The sequence below is a fragment of the Boleophthalmus pectinirostris genome, unplaced genomic scaffold (assembly GCF_026225935.1).
Source record: "Boleophthalmus pectinirostris isolate CB_2022bp ecotype Guang Dong unplaced genomic scaffold, ASM2622593v1 HiC_scaffold_16, whole genome shotgun sequence".
Lineage (NCBI taxonomy): Eukaryota > Metazoa > Chordata > Actinopteri > Gobiiformes > Gobiidae > Boleophthalmus > Boleophthalmus pectinirostris.
In genome coordinates this window covers 13,229,308-13,253,456 of record NW_026571095.1, presented here as the reverse complement: position 1 = coordinate 13,253,456, position 24,149 = coordinate 13,229,308, and the positions used below count along the sequence as shown (strand labels likewise).

At 40.0% G+C, this 24,149-nt stretch overlaps 1 protein-coding gene across 8 annotated transcripts in view; it reads left to right on the top strand.

The window, feature by feature from the left end:
* pbx1a (pre-B-cell leukemia homeobox 1a) overlaps window positions 1–24,149 on the top strand; it is a 95,187-nt gene that overhangs the window by 1,728 nt on the left and 69,310 nt on the right. For 6 of the 8 annotated variants that reach the window (XM_055151946.1, XM_055151944.1, XM_020921872.2 and 3 more), the window contains exons 2-3: window positions 4,721–4,854; window positions 11,483–11,666. The gene's annotated coding sequence lies outside the window, so the exon portion shown is untranslated. The remainder of the gene's footprint in view (window positions 1–4,720; window positions 4,855–11,482; window positions 11,667–24,149) is intronic. The other 2 variants (XM_055151947.1, XM_055151945.1) reach the window with 2 other exon arrangements.

The following is a 24,149-nucleotide window of genomic DNA, read 5'->3' as shown; positions in this document are numbered from 1 at the left end:
TGACATAAGTGTTTCTTGGTAATGGGAGCATGAAATAGTGTGGACAGTGTGAATTTGAGTGCTACAATATATATGACTAGTGGAAATAGTATTGAGCAGAATGACCAGTAAATAAATCAGATTTTTGACTTGACTGAGAAAACATACTATAAATACCTATATTTGGTAAAAAGTTGCTCTTAATCATTGTTGAGTAAAATTTGGCCACAATACATTGATTATATTATTAGAACATAACTGGCAATACAAAACAGCTCCAGCTTGTTTTTAAGTGCAAAATCTTCCTCTTTCAAATAGAACAAAAGTTGTGTATCCTTGTGGGGGCTTGAAGTGTGAAGTAAGGCATATTTGACTAATGCACATTTAAATAGCCTTCTGCACTTGTTTTGTGGTGAACAAATCCAAAGAGCAGTGTTTCTGCTCTTCCTCCTTGTGCCGTTGTAATTGCAGAGCTCACGCCCACAGCGGGCCTCCTGCAGAGTGAGCCGGTGCCGGTGGGTGGTCCCGGCCGCTGACATATCAGAGCTGTTTATTAAGAGGATGACAACTCTATCAAGCCCCATAAGCGGGCCCTCGTGCACAGGACTTCTTTTGTTACTTTCGGGGAGGGTGTCATCAATCTTGCTGCCATGCTACTCTCTTGAGCTGTTGATGGCAAACACGATTCTTCCCCTGTTTTTTTCTGCCTGGCCTCTCCCGCCTCGACGCCCAAGAAGAGGGGAGATACGAGGACTCCTCCGCCCCCAAGAGTGCCTTCTGTCTGACAGGCGACGGAGCAGCCCGCTTGGACACCAGCGCGGGATATATGGGAGCATGAAATGAAAAGACGCTGACAGGACCTGCTCGCTCTGTAATGAAGGTCCTCTGGAGCTGTGAACGGACACACACAGCACACGGGCCTTTGTCTCCACGCGCTCCCACTGAATCCATCTCCATCCATCTGAGAGAAGAGACAACCAGACATCCATATTCTAACACGTGGAGAAAACTGGATTCATACATGTTAGAATCCAACACATGAAAAGGGAGATTACCACATATCATTCCCATCAATATTATATATTTATATTACACACTATATGAAATTCAAAATGTGACCATTGGGCAAGACACTTGGCTTGTCTTGCTTGTGAGAATGGTTCATTAATACTGAAATATAGAAAATTTTCATTAACACAATATATGAAAATATATATAAAAAAAAATCTTGATGTGGTCAGTGGAGAATAGGTCTTCTTGAACTCAAACGAGTATAGGAAGTAAAGGAGGTAGAATGGACATTACCCTTCAGAACATTTATTGTGTTTTAATCAGAAATAACCCCTTTCCCTTAAATAGTACTTCCTTCCACCATCAATTGAACGGTGACAAATCACATAGACTTAGCACCTAATGTGATCCCTTCTAGTTTAAACTGACACAGTAACAGCAATACACATTTCATGTGAGCATGTCATACGCATGTTTTACATGCCTATCACTGAGTACAAGCTATGGGTCAATTCTTATTGAATTACATTTTACACTTAAATAATTATTCTTGTTCTAGTTGTTCTTTGCACACATTAAACCAGCTTGTCCAAACAGGGTAGAGTGGTTTCTGTCAGTGGCGCCTCTCCACAGTAGATCATGCTGTGGTGTCCTCTCAGCAGCAGGTAGAAGTGATGACACATGGGTCAGGTTTTGCCTGTTTTTGTGCAGGCCTCAGTCCTGTGCAGTCACTGAGCCAGAGCCTGCTCCTCTGAGTGCAAGCAGCTCAGCTGTGAGCTGCTCACACAGATGGACTATGATGTATGTACTCCACTTTAGCATTGGCTGAGGTCACACACTCCATAAATGTCTGAGACAAGTCTGATATTTTAATCTCTTTTTAGTGAGGGGATGTTGGGCCTTTTGCCCAATCAATACACTGGGCAATAGCCTTGCCAAGATATCTCCTGGTAGCTTTTCATTGTTCTGTCTGCGAGCCCAAATGTCAAGCCCAATAGCAATGCTCAAAGTGATGTTGAAATATGGTGCTTCAGAGCCGTCGTTTTTATGAGCTTCTGAAATGAATGAAGTGCAGAGGTGGCTATATGGCCAGACTTTCAGGTGAGAGTACTGCTACCTTAAAATAACACTGGCTTGGTAGTCCGTCATTTTAATTAGCCTATTATTTAAGTCTATCAAATTGTTATTTATTTAATTCCAAAGATTTTCAAACAGTAACTTTACCTACCTCAGGATAATCTCCAACCGTCACGTTTTAAATAGAACGGGATGAATGGTCCTTGCAAATCTTTGTTTATTCTAGGATACTTAGTCCACTCACATTAACTGTTTCATTTCATATTGTGTGACTGAAAGGGTTTCTCTGGAAGGGCATCTGGCATAAAAGTTGTACTTACCTTATGTAAGGATATTTTTTTTTAATTCTGTGCTTAAGTGTAATTTTACTGGAACAATGTAATAAGATACAATTATCTCAATGTATTTCAAAACCAAACTTGATCATTTTCTATTCTTAAGTTATTTGAACAAATTAGACGCCGTTATAATGTAAAATAACTTCCTGATGAAGTGTGGGGCTGCAGAATGGGAGAGCGCTCTTGAAATCTCTCCTTTCAAATCAACCCTGGCCTGTTTAATTCACAGTCAACAATAGCCCCAGATCCCAAGCCTTTGTAAGCACGCGCCGCCAAAAATATCAAGACTTCTCTCCGCATTAACATTGCTAATTTGTTTGCCGATGGTTTCCACGGTGCCGAATAATTGGCTGTGAGATATTGTTTGTTCAGGTGTTCTGCATAATTGAATCCTGTATTGAAAATAGTGTGCATGAATGTTGGAGAGAATACTGAAAAGCGGCACGTACTTTGTAATACATTTTTCCTTTGAAACGGGCCGATTGCCGTAGATTAGTTTTCATCCCAATAGCGACTGGTGATGATTGCCGCGCATTAATTATCCGGGCGCACACGGTTGGAATTTCAAACTCCAATTCAGCCCTTTTCAATTAATACCCTCTTGTTAAATGCTGGGAGCCTTGAGAGGTGATACGCGTTTCCTCTTGTTGCCCAAGGATCCATTGCTTTTTCGCCCATGATGACCTTTTGAAACTCGAACATTGATTTCATGCATCCATTATTCCTATGAAAGAAAGCGTGCTGGAGCTGTGAGCGGCGTGCTGATAAGGGTGAGCTAGCATGGGTGGACGAGGGGCGGTATACTTGCACATGTGGTAGTCGTTTTGGGCCCAGCTGGACACATGTGTTGACAGAGCCCTCTGATGTATTTGATGGTGGTTAGCCGAGCAGAGAGGGAGCTCGGAGCCAGTTTGATTCAGTTCCTCCGCCATGACCTAATGCCTTGGCTCAATCAGTCACCTTGTCCTCCCCTTGACCCTTCACCCTGCAATCCCCTGTGCTGTCCCAGAGGACGCTGGGAAAACAACACACCGGGACTCTCCGGACTACAGTTTTGTCCTGCTCCAAATGTGTAATCTATGAAACATGCTAAAACAGAATTGGCCCAACCCTAGTGAACATTGTGGTTTTCTATGAGCTGATTGATTACATTTATGTTGGTGCTATTACGAAAATTCTGATAGTTATTTACAATGTTTAATTCATGTAGTTAGACAGAGCTATCATTCTCTTACAAATCCTTAAAAAAAATTGTTGAGAAACTACATTATATTTAAGTTACATGTACCTCAACTAAAGTAACTTAAGTCTCTAACTTAATATATTTATGTTAAGCAGATTAATAAAGATATGTGATTCTAAGTAATGTGTTATATACTTTCCTCCATTTTAAATTTTTTCCATTTTCATCCATTTGTTTATAGTTGATTTAGGGCTGGGCGCTATGGTGATAAAAATCTAATTGTGATCTCATCCTTCTGACAATATGCAGTTTTGTTGATATTGCCAGATCTTCATTCAGTATTTTGTTAGTTCATTAATTTAATGCAGCTCCAAACTCAAAAACACTTTTTCTTCACCCACTCCTACTGGTCAGCCTCTGTCACGCTCTGAGTGATTTCAGTCATAGTGAAGAATGAACTCTCAAAAGTATGATTTGAGCTCTATCAAGGCAATAGAAACATGTCGACATGAATCGAAATCATGATCTGACTTTAAGGAACTCATTATAATATATTTTTACATATCACTCACAGCTAATTAAACTAATATAATACTCAATATTTCCACCAACGTGCTCAGGGAATATAGGTGTAAATTATAGTCTACTAAAAATACTATAACCTGGCACCAGCATTTTTCTTAAGACTTTTGTCTAAAAAGTATACCATCCCATATCATACTATTGTTTTTGTTCGATATTTTTCAATCAAACCAAACCTCCCTTTGGTTTCTCTAACACTAGATAGTCCGGCACTGTACTTGCCTGAGATCCTTGCATTATTCCAACAAAACAGATTATTTTTTTATTATGTGTATGATAATCAAATTGATGCACAGTAGTAGTTTAGTGTCTCCATAAAATAAGGTTTACCCACTTCGCGACCTGACTCTTTGAACCAGGAAGCTCAGTACAGACTCCAGCCTGAGTTCACATTTGTCCCACTGCTCATTCTCTCTCCTTTTGTGTGTTTCCTCGCTCCAATAACCAGTGACAGAGATGTTTTAGGACTGTGTGACAGAGTGCTATTTGCCATAACTGACATCTTCATCCCATCACTTTAGCTTGTTTTTCTTTTTTTCCTCTTTTTAAGTTGTTGTGCTACTTACCAACCGAGTGTGGGCTGGCATCTGCGGTGTTTCCAGGCGGATACACTGCAGTGGACTGGGAATTCCTTGGACTCCGACAAGGCCACAGCAGCTCGAGCAGGTGGAGAGAGGAGAGAGAGTGAGTATGGACACACAGTGAAAGAGAGAGAGAGGGAGAGAGAGAGAGAAAGGGAGAAACTGAGTGACTGAGTAGAGTGTTTAGCAGACATGCTGTCAGATTGCGGGGTCAAAGGGGAGCGGCGTATCGATGGGTAGTATTCGCTGGTGGGAGGCAGACAGGAAGCAGGCTGGAGCTGTGAGGAGTTTGAGATGTAGAGTAGCAGCAGAAATCATCACGCACACACATACACATACACACATACACACACACACAGACACATGCACACAGCTCACAAGATGAATGTGAATGAGACACAAACAATGGGATATGCGGTCAGGTCTCAATAGCAGGAATCCAATACAGATGATTCATTTTGTCTAGTTAAGGCGCTGACTCCAAAATATAACCTGATTTTGGTTATATATTGATCATGTGGTGTGTTGATGTACAGTTTTTGAGCCGAAGGATTGTAGTAGTACTAGTAGTATACACAAAACCAATAATACTTAATTGTGGCCATTTTTACTCGTAAATGAGTAAATGATGGATGATATTTACATATAAACACACCAAATATTTAAGATGAACTAAATAAACTGACTTTTCAGCTTCTTTTTTGAACAGCAGCATGTAAAATGTGTATTACTTTAAACATATTTTTATGAACCGTGTTTCTGAATTGCTACTTTGCTTTGCAAGAAGTGATAGCCCTGAGAGACACATGTCATTTATCATTGATAAACAAAAACAACTGTTGGTGAAAGATTGATGGCTGAGAATTAGCAAGTGCATTTGAATTTAAACATCATTGTCGCTTATTAGAATCATTTATGAATACTTAAAACCTTACATAACTAACTAGATTAATTCTCATTCCTATGTTTTACCCCTTATATACACTTTTCACATCAATCTAAAGTAACTAAAATAGCTATATATATATATATATATATATATATATATATATATATATATATAGTCTACTTTTGGTAAAAAATAAATAAATAAATCCATAAATAATAAATAAATAAAAATAAAATAAATCACAATGTAAAGTTTATGGAGTTACTGAATAATAATTATATAAATAATCATTATATTATTAATTAATGGTTAATAATGAGTAAAACTGTAAAATGGTGCAAAAAAATGCAAATCAATATAAATTTAAAAGAAAAATATTTAAGTTGATTTCTTTTTTAAGTTCTTTTAGTTGCTGCCTTAAATAAAACTACATTGCCTCTCACTTTTACTTGAGAAACAGCCCGCGTCAGTTTGTAATGATCTGATACTTTGACCTAATTTCATTCATTGGACATTTTGATAACTTACAGTGTTCATATCTCATTTTGGGAGCGTACTATGTCATTGTGATTACTGGAATAATATCGCACTTGCCAAAACCTTACATAACACTGTCTCCAAAGTACATTGTGTCCAAGTAGAATAATGTGTGTTTGTGAGAAAGATCCTGTCTCTAGTGGCTGACGTGTCCCTGGTATTCTCCTCCAGATCCCCAAAGCTTTAAGTATACACCACTGACACTAAGTAAATGCCTGTTGTGTTTTTAGGCCTAGTTTGCCCAAGCTTTTCAGTTACCAGTGGCCCGTGATGCCTGACCCCTCCCTCTGTTTGTCACCGCTGGCTCTGCGCTCTTGTTTTCCCCCCGTCGCCATGGCAACCACTGCTGCGTGCCTTTGTGCTGATGTTTGTGAACTAAGGTGTCGCCTGTGTGTTTAATAGACCTCCCAGTTCACCTCGGCGTCCGGGCCCTGGCTGTATATAGTCCCCCTGATGGAGCTGCATGTCTGGGCCCATGCTGCCGCTCAATTGTCTCTGGTGTCAGTGGTAGCAGAGCAGAGGCAAGCCCGGTTTGGAGGAGATATGCCTGATAATGGCCGCTTTGTTCTTGGTCAAACAGAGACCCACAAAAGCGCTGGAAATGGTCAGCTGTGGCCTATTCTCCTCTGGCCACGGTGCTGCCAGGATTCGGCACCTTGTGAATTACCACCCTCACAACCTTTCACATATAAAAGCACTCTTTGTAGCAGCAGGAGCCTGACATTTGCTTTTTGTTCTGTACAAAGAATTTTTAATACTAACTTTTTTGTACGCCATGTTTATGCTTATAATATATATGTGACATTAGTGTCGGTATGGGGCCTGTCTTTGGAAAAGGCCATGCACTTTATTTTGTCGAGCTTAAGTTCAATGTAATCATTTCCCATAGATGCGTAAGTGCTCCACTTATAGGGTATTACAGTATTTTGTTCCATGACTGATTGACAGCGTGTGTGAAGCAGCATCTTTGTTCATATTAGTGTTTGAGACAAATCACTCTCCACTATGGCACTTTTAACATTTGCAGTATAGGAAATATGGTCGCACAGAGAGTGGCTGTGTTTTGTAATTGTGCACTTATAACGGTGAATTTAACAATCAATAAATGCCAAATGCCATGCCATAATCTCCAGGGCAAATGCGGCACATATTCTCATCTAGCTGGCTGGTGTTTTAACCTCTTTAGCATAGCCCCCGGAGGAAACGCAGGATATGATTAGGAATTCGTTAGTGGGCTTCTATTTTTATGCTGATGACACACTTTCTTCTCCCGGGTGCGGCGTGTTGTGCTGGCTCTCGACTTTCTCACTGTCTTTTTTCTGAACTAGATCAGCTGTTTACTACAGCGTACAAATGTGACGTGGGGCGCGTCAACTGAAGTGGCCACCACCTCGCCACTTCTATCTGTCTTGAGAGAAACATCACTGTCATCTAGATACAGTGCTGTGTAATGGTCTTTTAAAAAAGTTGGACCTTGAATAATTTAGGACTTGAAGCCATCATAGGTCATGGTCTATACAGATGAGGTCCATGGGCATTCTTCCTCCTCTTGGTATGATCAGGTCGTTACACCTGTTTGGTGAAGAGGCTGACACTTCCTCTATACATTTCACAAAAATAGCATCAAGCATCAAGAGAACTCACAATCAGTGTCACTGTGCATATGACCCATCCTTTCAGACTGCTAAGGCAACCCAGAACCTTTCTTTTTGAAAGAGCCACTATATTCAGTGTTTCTAAAAACTTTAATTCAGCCTGTATTTAATGTGAAGTGTAGTTTGTTTGATAAGTGGAATCTGGCCTGACTCAGAATGCCCCATCCCAATGGAAACAAGGTGTTAAGTCCTTCCTGCACTGACTTGGTCTTTGTGTTATCCACTGTACAACTTCTGTGATCTTTTGGTTCCTACTGGACTCTGGACCAGTCTTTTGAGTTCTATACAAAAAGGGATGTAATAAAAGCGTGCCATACAATTTAGTGGAAATGCAGTGTTTTTGTTGGTGCCATCATGTTTGGAGCAGATTACATGTGCGCTCCCATGGGCGCCTCCTCTTGTGCTGCAGGTATTGTGAGCGGGCAGGTGGGCTGGTGGCCCTGGGCTCTTGGAGAGGAGAGGACAGTAGCTGCATTTGTTTCTGTGAAAGGGATTACAGGTCCTGACGGCTGTGATTAATCACCCAGAGGCAGACATCTGAATACGGCCAGGGAAAGGTTCAACTTTTTAATTCATCCCACACACAATCTATTGGAAGCAGCTGTTGGCGCCGCTCTGCCTCATCTCGGGGCTCTTTCTTCTCAGTGACCATTGGCTCCTCTGTCTTTCTCTGCCGTGCTCCATTTATGGCTCACATAATTATCTGGGGACGCGCAGTTGTTGTAATTGTGGGGTGGCTCTGGACGCCTCTCTGCCTTCTATTTTTATTGGAGATGGCTCCTTTTCTTCTCTGGTGCAGAATGGTTAATTGACTTTGTTAATGCATTTGGGGATTAGTGATTCCTCAACAACAAATGACCTTTATAGAGAGCACCTCATTTTGTTTATTGTGAGCTTGTCGTATCAGTACAAATTATGCCAGGGCGATTGATTCCAAACCTGGTCATTTTTAGCTCTAATGCGACCTCAGTCACTTTCTTTTCTGCAGCCGCTGTTTAAATAAGGCTTTATATCTTTATTGGTTTTAAAGGATAGGACAGTGGGGTATAGGGACCTGAACAACATGATGGTGACCAGAGTTTTTAAAATATAGACTTGAACTTACAACTTAAAACTGCTCTTTCAGTACAGTGTGCCTCTGGTGGTCACTTATTGATACTCCAAACAGAACATGCGGGTGCTGTTGCATTTTTCATATTTTAATGAATTTAAATATTTAGAGTTGACTGACCTTACAAAGTATTATTGTATTTCCCAAGCACTTTTTGTTTTAAATTTTCCTTTACTTCCCTTTTTGGCAATGAACCTCCAATGGAAGATTTTATGACAGACTGCCTCTAATTTCAAAATGCCATTAGTTGTTAAAGGTGCACCACGTAACATTTCTGGTATGTCACCTGTTTGTCTCCTTGGAGATGTTATTGCTTTGCCTGGAAAGTTCCTCTTATGATATTAGTTATCTTGCATTTAGTTAAGAGGTGTTTTTATTGCTAAAAAAGTTGAAACAAGTACTGTGAGAGGCCCTGTCTCTGCACAGATCTGACTTCATGGAGATAAGCAGGGGATGCCACTAGTTGGAGATAGAAAAGATAAACATCATACTGTGGAGCATTCAAGACAAAGCACTAAAATTCCCTAGGGAGTCAAGCAGGTAATGAAAAGTTGCATAGTGGAGCTTTAAACAGAAGTAGTATTGATTTAAATGTGTAATGCTCCCTTGGTGCTCTATATTCTGTGGCTGATGTGAGTCCATGTCACCCAGTCCTAGTACTTTTACATTGGAGTGAGCGTGATCCACCGTGACCTTTCCGTTTGCCAGCCGCGCTTGTGCCTAGACTGAAATATCCCCCTCAAAGCTGATTTTTTCCACCATCAAAATGCTTCAAATTCATAAACATCGGGGTGGCGGTGCGGTGACAGACAGCTGAAATCCAGCGCTCTGAATAAATTTGCAATGGTGGCCGTGCTCACATCCACTGGCACACGGGCAGGCCTTCTCATTAAGACTCAGCAGGTTATATGATGGTATTGCTGGAATCCCTGGAGCAAAATGAACAGGGACAGCTACACTGCTTAATGCAAGGTAGCCTAGCAACAGATAGTGGGATGGCGCTGGAAACATACCCTCATATTTATGTTTACATGAGAGAATGATTTGTCTGTCAGCCTGATGGATCCTAATGTTCTCCTCTCCCCGGGGCTTTTCTTGTGCCGCACGCAGGCCCCACACTTACCCTGAAGGACAGGCACCACCTTCCCCAACACGCATGAATACTTAATACTGTTAGACTGCATTTATGCAAAGAATGGAAATGGCAATGGGAGAGAGGGAGGAGAGGACAGAGAGAGAGAGAGAGCGAGAGAGAGAGAGAGAGTGAGAGAGAAAGAGAGAGAGAGAGAGAGGGGTGGGAGGTAAGATGCATCAAATACATGACACTGTATGCCTCGTGAACATGGAGTGGCGTGATAGAAGGCAGAAGGGGGAAAGACAAGATATAGGGGTAATCCGATTGTAGTTTTGGAGAAGGCACTTGTTCTGGTGTCAACAACTGTCAATATGATTCACAGAGTAAACACTTGATTAAGGGCTTGATTTATTTCTGTCCAAGTTTGCATCAGAAATAACTAAATTACGATATCCCAACCACCAGAAAATTGTATATGAATTTCCCATTGGCCAAATTTCGCCTATAGTGCCAAATCCTAATACGGATTTTAATGTCTAAAATATTATGCCATGCTGAATTATTAGACATAATTAACCTAATTTATTAGAGTCTGTGTGTTGGTTAAAGGACCCATATTACACTATTTTCTGAGCTTTGTTATAATGTTGTTGTTTGTTAGAATGTTGTTTCCTCATCAAAAACATACCTGGAGTTGTATTTTGTTTCATTTACACATTTAACACACAAACCGTGCATATTTAGACTGAGTTCTTCTCTCAAGCAGAAACCACTCCACTTCCACCTTGTGATATCAAGTGATAATACAAGAACTACTCCACTTTGTTTTTAAACTCCTTAACACCTTCACTAGAATCATTTGGATTATTTCAGATCTGTAATTGTCTCTCTCAACTCAACCAATGATAAAAGGTAGGTGTTAACTTGAAAACTACTACAGTATTAGAGCTTTGGGATATATATATATATATATATATATATATATATATATATATATATATATATATATATATATACACACACACACACACACACACACACACATATATATATACATATATATTCATATAAGCAGCAGAGGTGAAGTGAAGTAAGACTTGGTTTGACCCCATTCAAGTCCTGGCATAGTTCTGACTTTAGTACAAAATTTGTCCCAATTTTGATGTATGGATTGATTGTGTAAGTGTGAACACACCCTAAAACTCAATGAAAGTGAAACCAGTCAATAAAGCATGTAAACCTGCTGTGTGAAGATCTAAAAGAGTCACTTCCAGTAAGTAGAGCACATACATGACTTGATCGAGTCTGCTTTTACTGTATGTCCAGCTCCTCCAGGGACAGACTACACCAACTCAATTAGTCCCACACAGCCCGAGTATCAGCACCATAGATTAGATTTCAGCCCGGCCTTGTTTACCCAGTGAGCAACCGGCGGAATAATATCTATACAATTTGTGCTTTCAGAAAAAATGATGATGGTATCGGGGTGAAGAGACGTCTACTGCTGTGTTGTGCTGGTGCTGGGTAACTGGCTGCTGCGGATACAAGGAAGCCCATTGTCAGGAGATATGGGCCGATTGCGCCCATCTTGCCAACTTGTTTCCATAGTTACATCAATGTTGTTGAAGTGAGAAGATCAGGTATTCCAGTGAGTGATCCTTTACATGCTTTACTCCACTCCTATTGATTTTTATCCCATGTTAGAAAAAAGCAGAAGGAACAGACCACTGCAAACTGTCTGAGATATTGTGGAGGTAATAAGAGGGCGCAATGTGTCGGAAACGTGCCAGACAGGAAAGAAAAGAGTATCCACTTGAACAATATTGAGAGATCTCCCCTGTCATGTCCAGTTTGGGCTGTTAGCAGAGGCTGGTGGATTCAACAGTTTGCCATGGCAGTGTTGTTGGCCTGGTTAAGATCTATGCAAAGCTTTAATGGCTCCAAGAAGAGACTTAATCACCGCTGTACGTTAGCCACATGCTCGGCTCCTGCAGCATTAGCAGCGTGTTCCAGGGGTTAGCAAAACACCGCTGTAACACATGATGACTCTTTATGAGGCTGGGGCCTGCACTGCACTTGGAGAGAGAGAGAGAGGGGGCCCGCAGACGATGCTAAAAAGACGGTAATGACAGCCATTCACCGCAATCCAATTATGCAAAAGGGAGTCTAAACAATTCCATCATCCCCTAAATTAGATTGTCCTAACGAGATAAAGGCACCAATTAATCCTGAATTAATTTCTACAGCTCATTTTCCCCAGAAAACACTCTAATATGCAAATGCCAATGAGAGGCAGAGGCAGCCTTCTGCACCTTGCATCGGCGCCTCTCGGTCTGCCTGCCTGCACTAGTGTTTATTAGCAAATGAAAACATGTAACACGTATGAGAGCTCAGGTGTGAACGCCAAGAGGAAGAGAGGGACAGGAAAAGCAGATTTGTCTAGATTTTATGTACAGTTAAACGAGTGCAATCACAGAGTCATGGGAGATCATAAAGGTAGTGATGCTATTATAGACTCAAGATGATGACTTTTATTTGGTCAGTCGTAACAGCTGATGAGTCAAGACATTATCAGCAATATAACTGGTTCATTAAACACGTGCAGAGTGTGTGCATAGTATTCTTGGCATGTGATATATTTTCAGCATCTGGTAACAGTATATGTACACACAGTATATGCATCTTTCAACCCAACATCAAGTGAAAATGCAAAAGAGTCTTTATTAGTGGACATTAGCGGTTGACCAGTATTGATTTTTTTCCCATTATTTTTTTTTTTCTATGGTGACACTGATACATGCTTTTAACTACTGCAACCAGTAGCTGATAAGCTCTGTCAATGCTTTGGACACAATATGTTAAACAGTATAAAATCAGCCCAGTATGACATAGAATTACTATTTATTCACTACTAAGTCAATACTCTACTTATTAATTATAAATAAATAATTCAATTTAAGAAATCACTCTGTATTCTCATAGATTTCATATAATTCTGTAATGTCACAGTAGACCCACCACACTTTGATAAAGCACTTATATGTACGATGATACAATTCCACCTTCTGTTTGGGGCATGCTTTAGTTTAGTTTTAGTTATCTATACATTCTTTTACATCAAAGGTCTGAGGATCGATACCTGCTTGGACCACGCTCTATAATTGTGTCCTTAGGCAAGACACTTCACCTCCCTTGCCGAGCATAAAAGTGGTGGTTGTTGGAGGGGCTGATGGCGTAGATTGGCAACCTTGGTTCCATCAGTCTGCTGTAGCTACAAGTATGGAGGGAAGGTTATTTTGCATAGTATATATATAAATTATTTAAACCCTATAATGGCCAATTTTATCCTTAGAGATAATGAGTTGGAAGCACAAACAAACTGAATGTCCCACAGTGAACTTGTTTGATTTCACTGAGGAAAATTGAAAAATCTACATTCAACAGTATCACTCCAAAGAGCTATTGTGCTGGAAGCTGCAGACCTCTGAAGCATTGCATAAACATAGACTGAGAGAAGGGTTCAAAAACAAAACCATTAGAATTTTGGTTCATCATAATCATCATTATCATTCGCACAGTCCTAATTGTTTCACTGCCAGCTGTCTTGAGTTGCTATAATTGAGTGATCTGACACATTTTTCACTAGCGCCTACGATGCCGCCTCCCGTCTCCCCGAACCCCGCTGCATAAAACTACCCAAAATGACTCCAATTTTCCTCAACAAATAAAACAGTTCCTTTTCGTCCATTTTTTACAGCGTCTCACGTCTTTATGAACCTGGTTGAGGCCTTGAAGCGCCAGTGTGTATTGATCGCCGTGGTGAGCTACTACCACCTGTGCACCCCCCCACTACCACCTCCCCTCTCCCGCGATGACAGAAACAAGCGGGATGTCAGTTGCCAGGCAATATTCACAACCACTGGCCCACATCAGCTAATTACCAGCAGAAATCACGTATTGACAGACAGGGGGCCCTTGCATATTGATCGGCCGCTACTGCCACGTTCTAAATCACCAAACGCTAATGAATCATTTCCCATTTGAGAGGGAAGAGGAGAGGGGGTGGTGGTGGGGGGTGAAAAAGGCATTAGTCGTATGCTTTGACGTTATACCTGAGCACAAATCACACTGGGTTCTGCACTGCCTAGACCTCACAGTGTCTTTGGTGATAATATGGTAGTGCACCTTAAGCATTTGAAACAAGACCCTATGTAACCTCTATGGTGGAGGGTCCTTCAGCTACTAGATGTTTTTATTTTGCCTGTAAAGTTCCACATTATGGCATTAAAATGATCTGTCAGTATAGAAACAGGCAGGTGACATGATCATGTCAAGTTTTAGGTCAGATCTGTAGAGGCGACCAATGTAAGAATGCTTGCCTAACCAACCAGTCACTTCTACATTTAGTTTGAATCCAGAAGGGACTGGAACCGGACCATAAAGCCTCAAAAACCTCAGCCCAAACTTGATATGGTCCGACCACAGATGCTTGAAAAATACTCATACATTCAGAACAAAATTTATAACTTCTTTTACCTGAGATAAGTAATAGTTTGGTGCTTTAATTACTCTTTTCTAACTCCTTTTTACATATAAGCAGTCACGTTTATTTTTTGACATGAATGGAGCATGAGTCTCTCTTATTGGTTAATTCGCCTGTCAATCATGCTCTCTGAAATCGGGGAGACAGGATACGACTCCAGATCCACTGGTCTTTGTAAAGTTTTGTCAAAGCGAGTGGTTCTGGCGGGTCAGGTAGGTAATAAGAATGCGTGTGTTTCAAGGTATTTTTGAGTAATAATAACACCTGTTATTGAATGACTGATGGAAAAGTTTAATGCCATATAGAGGAACTTTCCAGGCAAAAGATAAGCAGATGGTGGACCTCCTCCAGGAAAGTTACAGTCCACCTTAAAATACTTGAAAAACTTCAATTGTGCACATAAAGAAACAGTTCTCAGCATTTGACCCAGGTTCAATTCTGCTGCTTATTTTTTGAACCACGAGTGCTTGTTTGACTGTGCCAACAGCAACAACAAATCAATAATTAAGTAAAGAAAGAAATCACTAAAACAAACTTTTTATTTTTAATTAACACAAAAACTCTTTATTGGATTCAAAGTGCTCTTGTGACAGTTGTGCAATCTGAGGGCTTGTGGGGGAAAAGTTTGAATAAAAATTTGAAAAATAACTAAATATCTATAAACGTTTTAAAGCTTTAAAGGTCCTATTTTACACATAATGGATTCTTACGAGCTTTAAGTCATCTCAGAATGGAGTTGTGTTTTGTTTCATTCATACATGTTTGTGTAATCCTTTATTATTAGAATGTCTACAGCTCTTAGGGCTCTGTTCCACCTTGTGATGTCATACAGTATTAGTTTTCAAGTTAACAGCTACCTTTTAGCTTTAGTTCAGTAGAGACTGGCAATTCCAGGGCTGAAATCATCCAAATGTTTCTAGTGAAGGTGTATGATATCACAAGGTGATGTTTTCTGTTTGAGAAAAGAACACAGTCTAAATATGCAGGACTTGTATGAATGAAACAAAACACAATTTCGAGTATGTTTTTGATGAGGAAACAACATTATAAAACAGATCAGAAAACAGCGTGTGGGCCCTTTAAATAATCACAAACATTATACCTAGACTACACCTATCCCCATAGCTTACAAATCTCTCAGGACTTGATAGTGTCTGTCTGGTGCTCTCCTCCCTCTCCTCTCTCCTCCTGTGTGCTGAGCAGTTATTTTTCAGCAGTAGCAGCAGCAGTATCTGTGGCATGGCAGTAAATACCCCTCTCCTCAGACTGCGGACCCAGAGTGACCCCTGCGACCTCGGCTCGTCTCCCCAGCCTCTGTCCAAGGTCTCCTCATTGTACGGCCCCTCCGCTCGGCCAGCCGCACACCCTGTAATTCACCGGCCTGCTAGATCGCCTGCCAGGAGCTATTGATTTTTGTTTCCCCAATCTCCAGGAGAGAGGGGAAGAAAAGATTAAAAACACTTTGTCAGTTTGGTGGGGAATAAGAATTCTGCGCAGGGGGATACCTAAGAGGGCGCGGGGTCAAGGCTGAGCCACTGTACGTCTTTATGGCTTTAACGGTTTATACACTGCACGCGCCTCTGTCGAACTCTGCTTTGTTTTAACGTCTTTTCAAAACAGGTTGCCATTTCTTCTAGGTTTTATAGGTTGTACTCAGTTTTAAGGCTACATTTGAGGTTATATGTAATAAGAGAGACAAACCATTGTCCTTGGGAATTAATGTCAAAGATTTACAAATATTATGCTATTATGCTTTTTTATTTTCTATCTATACTCTAATATTAAAAAAAAAGTATGACATAATTGTATTGTTGATCCAGCAGGTTATACTTAAAGGTGTATTATGTAACTTTTCTGGTGGAGGGTCTGCCATATGCTTATCCCGATAGAGATGTTATTTCTTTGTATAGAATATTCCCCACTATGGCATTAAACATAAATATCTCAACTGAAACAAACAGGTGATGCCACAAGGCCAAGTTACAGGTCAGATCTGTGGAGATATGACCCTGCTCACTGTAACAAATGTTCAGTTTTTGTTAATTAAATTATTTTTTGCGATAAAACCTTTATAAAATCTTTTACAGTTTACCTACTTGCTCGTAAATACATTGTCGATATCCACAATGCCACATGTTCTTATATTAAAAGCAGAGACTCAAAGCACTTGTATTGTGTTCTTCCTGCTGCTGAATGTAAAATGCATTTCTTCATTATCTTTCAGTTTTTGCGGCACAGTCTATCCGTCACCATCAGTCAGCACAGCTCAAGGCTGAACCTGCTCGTGCTTATTGGTAATTCTTGTCAGTCCGCTCTTAGGGTTATTAGTATGACAACATTAAGAATCACTCACCTCCACTGCACTCAACACAGCATGGGCCTATATTGACACAGCCATCATGCTAGCAAACAAAGGCTATGATGACGCCACATTAACAGATAATGACATTAACCATTGCACAGGGCACAATGGAGAATTTTTCCATCAAATTAGTGTTTTTTTTTTTTTTTATTGCCAGAGAAATATTCTGCGTAATCTAATTCCTATACCCCCCGCTGTTTGATGGTTTATCTGTCTGACAGGGATTATGGGAAAGATCAAAGAGAAATGAACTGCATATGTGGCAATATATGGCATTTACACTGAAGTGAACAGAGCAAATCAAATGTACTGTTAACTTATTGTCCTGTTTTATTAGCTTATTTAATTTTTTTTGCTCACCATGTGATTTTTTTGTATTTTTTGCAGGCATAAACACCACTGAATGATTACTATGCTCTGAAATGTCAAAGTAGCTCAATTGGTTGAGACATTTACCCACCTGAAGTTGTCTGCTCATTTCTCATAGTGGTTCTGCATGTTGTTGATTTCTTGGGCAACAGGTCACATATCTGGCCTTTGTATGGAGAGAATGGATTAGTGGGGTTTGGAGAAGCACAGCTATTGTGGCTATATCTTAAAGTAATTTTGTAAACCTTTGTAATTTTATAAAACAGGTCACTCTCCTAAATGAACAGTAGTACCATACTTCCTTTGTTCCACTCATCCAGTTACATGACATTTCTGAACTTTTACGTAACTTCAAATGCATTGAAAAGTTGACTGACCAGTTTAAACAAACCACTACAGATGGTTACTTAAGAAAGAGAACCATTCATTATTCTTTCTTGCTTTGTTACTAACATACGGATTTTAGTGACACAACTAGGCCTTATATTTGCTCAAAACATCCATAATGTGTTACAGACTGCAACTAAGATGCAGCATTCATTGTTTTGACTCTTGCTCCTCTCTCTGATGAGTAAAATGATGTATTACAGGCCCATGTGCTGTGTGCTCCCCAGCCTCTCCGCTCAGTCATTTGGGAAAACCTACATTGGAGTGGCACAGTCAAACACAGGGCTGCTAATGTGATGCCAATGCATTAGGCCATCAGATTGCGTTCTGCATGGGCGCCTCTTATCATTTCAGGCCAACTTTGAGCTAAATGTGCCGAATGTTTTTCCCCTGACATTAGGCTTTGGTAATGGTGCCTTTCAGGGCCACTCTATTTTCTGAAATGAAATATTCATTCATTGGCGAGGACAGTCTTAGAGGAAGTCAGTCTGAAATGTGAATTCATGGTTCCAGCAGACATTTCTTCAATATTTGATGGGTCATCAGAGCTGTGTGTCTAATATTCTGCTCTTCATATGAACACTCACTGTCTCTCTTTCGCACTTTTCATTGCTTGGTTAAATCTTATCAGGCACAAATCTGCACAAATGAACCCCTGGCTTTGTGTTAGTTGCATTGGAAGAACTCCAAACAGAAGGGACAAAGTCATACAGTCACTCACTATGGTCAACTATTATTGACCACAGAAACTGATGGGATGTTCCAATCTGGATTTGTATCCGTTGATAAACGCATAGAGCCAATAATAATCTAAAGAGGCTAAAGGCTAATCCTCCAGTTAGATCCTCCTGATCAATGAATCAAACATACCAAAATTAAACCTGTCAATAAGTTTACTGCACTAAGGCACTTGGCTTTTTCTGACAGCTTGTCACAACATCAAATTTTAACTTTATTTTGCATTTTTCCGCTTAACCCTCTTATACTTTTTTTGTACATCGCAACTTTCCTTTTTTGCATATCTTTGGCTATATTGCACCAAATAGCACCAAAGATGGCCAGTTTTTGTATTTTGTGATGTGTTTTTAAATTCTCTGTGTGTGTTTTTTCAAGATCATTTTAATTGAACAGTCTATAATCAAAATACACACATCTATGGTCCTTAGGTACATTTTTGTCCCATTGACTTCCATTCAAAATGTTTTACTGGCATAATTTTGCCAGTATATTTTTAGAGATATAGATATTGGAGGTTAAGATGATATGGGTGGGTTCTAGAGGAGTCCCAGACTACACTGAATGTGTTTGTTTGAGAGTGTGTGTGAGTTTGTGTGTGCCTGTGCGTGTGTACATTTTCAGGTGTATGTATCTGTCACTGTTTCCGCCTCTATTAACATTGAACATGTATTTTTAAAAAGCAGAGTAATTGCAATTTTATTTCACTTGATATTTGTTTTTCTCCTGTCAGTTTGTTCAAATATGTCCCAAATTTTACATTTAACTATTTTTTGGAAGTTTGGAGATTATCTGTGGTTTTGGTCATTTCAAGCATAATCATAATATTTACATTTTCAGTCTTTACACCATGCAAGTGCGACCCCCCCATTCAGCCACCATGCATACGAACATCCATCCCCCACCCCCACCCCCCAATAAATCCCATAGGACTCCATAGGAAAGCACAGGAAAACTATAGCAGTGTTTGCATACAAGCCTACACAAGATGTAATGTGGTGAGTTGGGATTGAATTATAAAAATCAGTCATTTTACCTTTTCATAACAGGAGAAACCTGTAAAAATCCACAACTTATGATTTCCAAGTGTTATGTCAATGCAACCAAAAAATCTGCTATTATAATTGAGGTCAATGGGACTTTAGGGGAAAACTGCATTTTGTGCAAAAAAAAAAAAAAAAAGTCAAAATCAGTGTTGGTGCCATTTTATGACATCCTCCGCCTCTGATAACCCCAACACAAACAAATAAAATTTTGTTGAAAGATATAGATTTTATTTAATTTTTTTTTTTTTTGAGACTTTCACAAACAAAAATTACATTTAAGGAGTTAACATTTCAAAATATTATATATTATTTGGTGTTTATGGTTAGAGCAGGAGTAAATGAAGACTATGATATAAAACATTTTACAAAAATCTGTATTGCATAAAAATATTTAACAGTATGCCACAAGTCATCAGTCTCAGCATGTGACTATGTAGAGAAAGGTATTTAATTTTATTAATAATAGATATATTTATCACTTTTGTGTTTACAGAGGAGGCTATGGTAGGTCTCATCCCATAGTCTAAAAACATAGCAAATAGTTTGGTGAAACAAATGATACTTTATGCTTGTAGTGTTATCATAAATGTATAGAAGTATCCATTTTTTTTATCTGTAATAAGTGCTATTTACTCAGTGGCAATAAGTAACATTTATCCACCAAAATATTGCATTAAATACAATTACACATATATGGATCACTTGTACCACTGTAGTCTTAGTATAAACCTGTGGGAACCACTGGAAGTGTAATTTTATTAGAACTTGATTTGCAAAAGAAATCTCTATGCATGACTTGGGAACCCTTCCACAAATCAAGCACACTTTCTTAACACTAGCTAAGCCAGAATACACAATTTTCCCCTCCGGATATTTGTTAAATATTTGATGTCTAATATTTCTCTCTTCAACTGAGTACTCCTTCTCTTTTCCCTCCAATGGTTAAATCTTCTTAACCAAATCCAAATTATGCACACACACACACACACACACTGTTGGCTGAGTTACTTATTTTGGTTGCATTTGAGGACCAAACAGTAAAGCTTGCATCCCTTTATATCGACAACAGGTTAACATCTCACAAGCTAGTGGGTTCAAAAATGTTACTAAATCAGCTTGATAGCGTGCCAAGACCAAGATAAAAGACTTGGAGGTGGTGGGTACAGTAATCCAAAGAAAGCGGGTGGTCTCCTCCTAGGCATGCTGCTTTATATTCTCATGCATATTCACTCTCTAAGCCTCAGAGTATATGTAGATTAGCGCTGTCTGAACACTGGACCGTCCTATCACATCCCACTATTTTTTTTCATTCTCCAAATGCTCCCTGCTGTGCATGAGTGCGAGGACAATGACTGTAATGTCGGCAAAAACTTGAGGATTTTTGCTTGTTTGCAGGTTCGGGGGCAGGCGGTTTTTGAGTGTGCGTGCATGAATAGGTGTGCGTTCCAGTGTGTGTGTGGTTGTGTGTGTGTGGGTGCTGCTTTGCCAGACACATGGCTTTGTCTTGTCCTGGCACTGTGCTCGCTCCACCAGATGTTCTTTTTATCATCCTCCACTCTGCGCCCGTGTTCTTTGAGGTTGAGAGAGTCTGTGTGTGTTTTGGTAAAAAGAACAAGCTTCTCTTAAAGGCGCTAAAGCCGGGGGGTATTGCCTTTGAATGCACCTCCTCCATAAACAGGACTTCTTCATAGAGTTCTTCATATGTTGTTTGGACTCAATGATTCAGTTTGTGCCATTCATTTTTTGTGTTGTTAATTTGCAAATTTGCAAGGCTTCTTCTTTACATTTGTTACCTTGACACCTTACAGCATGGATTCATTAACATAGTTTAGCATACTTTGTTTCCACGGGGAATAGCATGAACAAAACAACTGAATCCTACAGTCAAACCAGATCACACACATTCAACCTTATGCATTACATTTTGCTTTACATTATTGTGGACATTGTAAGACAGACAAAGATTGGCAACATTATCCAAGCAAACAAGTGCAGTTGTTTGGCAGTGATCAATCTGGAGCAGCTCACACTTATCGCTACATTCATGCTCAAACACGCTGACATGCCCACTTTGTCTCATATGTACCTCGGGGATGATTTAATAAAGTGAAACGTAGTCAAAAGAAACATGGATACCACGTGTTAAAATTAGCTTTTAAAGCTAGGTCCTTGCTAGGCACGTCCACATCGCCTCACGTTGACATAGCATTGCCAACAGATCCGTAACACCGGCAACTTAATGGATGACAAAATGACCGTGATACGCTGCTCAATGCTACATGTATCACTGATTGAGAAAATAAAATTGTGAAATGTACATTGTAGGAAGCACAGAGCAGTGGGGGTATGTTGGTAGAGGTGAACACGGGGCATGATCGGCAATAAGGCGTCTTGAAAATAAGTGATTAAAGATGACTCAAACATACACAAATCACTCCAAATACAATTTCCAGAGGGTAAATGCGAAGGGGGAACAGCTATAACATGATTAAAAGCTCTGAAAAGTTTTTTTTTTCTTTAATGAAGGGTGATTATCCAACACTCTCTCATGTAGGGGCTATTCCTGCGGTCCAATGTTCCTACAGCCCTATGTTCCCTCATTTCTAAGAGCATATTTCTAAGATTTTTCTCAAAAGTAAACTCTAAGTCAAGTCATTTTTATTTTATATCACCATGACCTCTAGGTTACATGTGTAGTCTGCTGCTGGATAATAGGTTGGATGTAACTGACTACAAAATTGGGAGAAATGGGGATAAAATCTGATGCAATTTGATGAAAAAGGAAATGTGGGAACATAGGGCCTAATTTTTTGGAAAAAATCCCCAAAACTTAGAAATGAGCGAACACAAGGATGAGGGAACATAGGGCTGTGGGAACATAGGCACGCTCCCATCATGCGTCTGTGTGTACCCTATTTAACCAAAAAAGACTCACATTTAAAAATATATCAGAGCTCATTACAGTAACATCACGCGGCCTCATGGTGGTCTTACTTTTATTACCACTTTCCAGAAAGGCCTCTCTGCCCTCTGACCCTTTTGGCAGTGCGTGGGCCGAGCCTGGCGAGGGGCATTGCACGATGTCTGCCGGATTCGCTCCGCATGCTAGCTGCTGATTCTCCCAGACTCATTAGCATTCACAAAGTGCTTTACTCCTTGTCACTGTCTGTTTTCTTTTTTGACTCCACTTCCCCCCCAAAAATCCCATGTGACTTGCGATGGGGGTGCGGCGGGAAAATCCAACTGTCAGAGACGACAAGACGAATGAATCTGCGCCGTGAGCGTGTGTGGTTATGGTGACAGATGGAGAAGAGCTGTCCAAGTGTCCATCTCCAAGTAAATAAACACATCTGAATTTTAGCCACTCCTGTACTAGTAATTACACATGTGGCCTATTTGTGGATACTGTTTATTCATCACGCCATGAAACAGCAGGCCAACCCAAACATGCCATTAAATGCAATTAATATCCAACCTCTTCACCTTCCACATACCTGGGCCGCAGAAGGGAGAGCGCGCAGTGGATTCCTCCCACGGTCAAACGCTACGACCCTGACCTCCGACCAGCACAAAATCGCACTCCCCCAGACTTTGGGTTCACTTCACCTCTCTGCAACAACACCTGCCGTGTCAGATGTGGGGAATAACTCATGGAAATAGTGGATAGGTGGAGTCTAAATGAAGAGAGTAAGCTAATATAGCAAAAATGTATTTAGATAATTGTTTACATTATATTAAAACATTCCACTGCGTATGTTTAGTGACTGAGGCGGAGGTAGAAATGGTCTGGTTTATAATATTTATGCGATTTCTTATTTTATAGTCAAAAAGTGAATAACAAAACACATTTAACATCTCTTTCAGGACAAGAGCAATCTCTTTCCAATATTGCGTCAAAGATTGCCAATATTATCCAAGCAAACATTTGTGCAGTTGTTTTTAGAGCACATTTAGCTAAGGTCAGGATGGCTGGATAGTTTGCATTCACTTTCTAAAGCTTCTAAAACTTATATCCACAATGTCACTGTATAGGTTGAACCAATAAATGCTTAATCATCCTGAAATAAATATGCATCAGTGAGAACGAAATCTAACTCTTCCATTTTTGATCATATATAGCATGACTAACCTTGCACAACAAAATGGATTCTTGCAATATTTATGAATTCACAAACTCACGTGAAAACATCTTAGCATGCCCCCACTGTAAGAATAATTGTTTCGTTGTTGTGGCACTTGACCAATCAGATTCATAGTCATGATGTTCTGCGCTTTCTGATGGCGTTCAGCGAGAGCCATCCCAGACTGATAATGTGTAGAACTCAATTCAGAGTGACACACATATCAATCTGATGTGAGCCAGGTTATGGCATGACATGAAATTTGCAGATTGCAATATCCATGGGTTTCAGAATGATTAAAAATTAGGATTGTTGCCATAGCGATTAACAATTAGATCAAAATACATATCTTTTGAATTGGGAAAAAGTCTGCAAACTGTTGCATGTAACACAGTGCTGAAATCCATGAATAGGGAATGTTTGACAGTTTGAACCTTACAGCATTTGTGAACATTTAACTAATATTTGCCAGAAAAGGCTGCTTAGCTCCATGCTCTCCTCCAAACAAGCCCTGGTGTGTGCATGTGTGTTTGAGGATGCGTCACTCGTATCACTTGACATTTGGCTC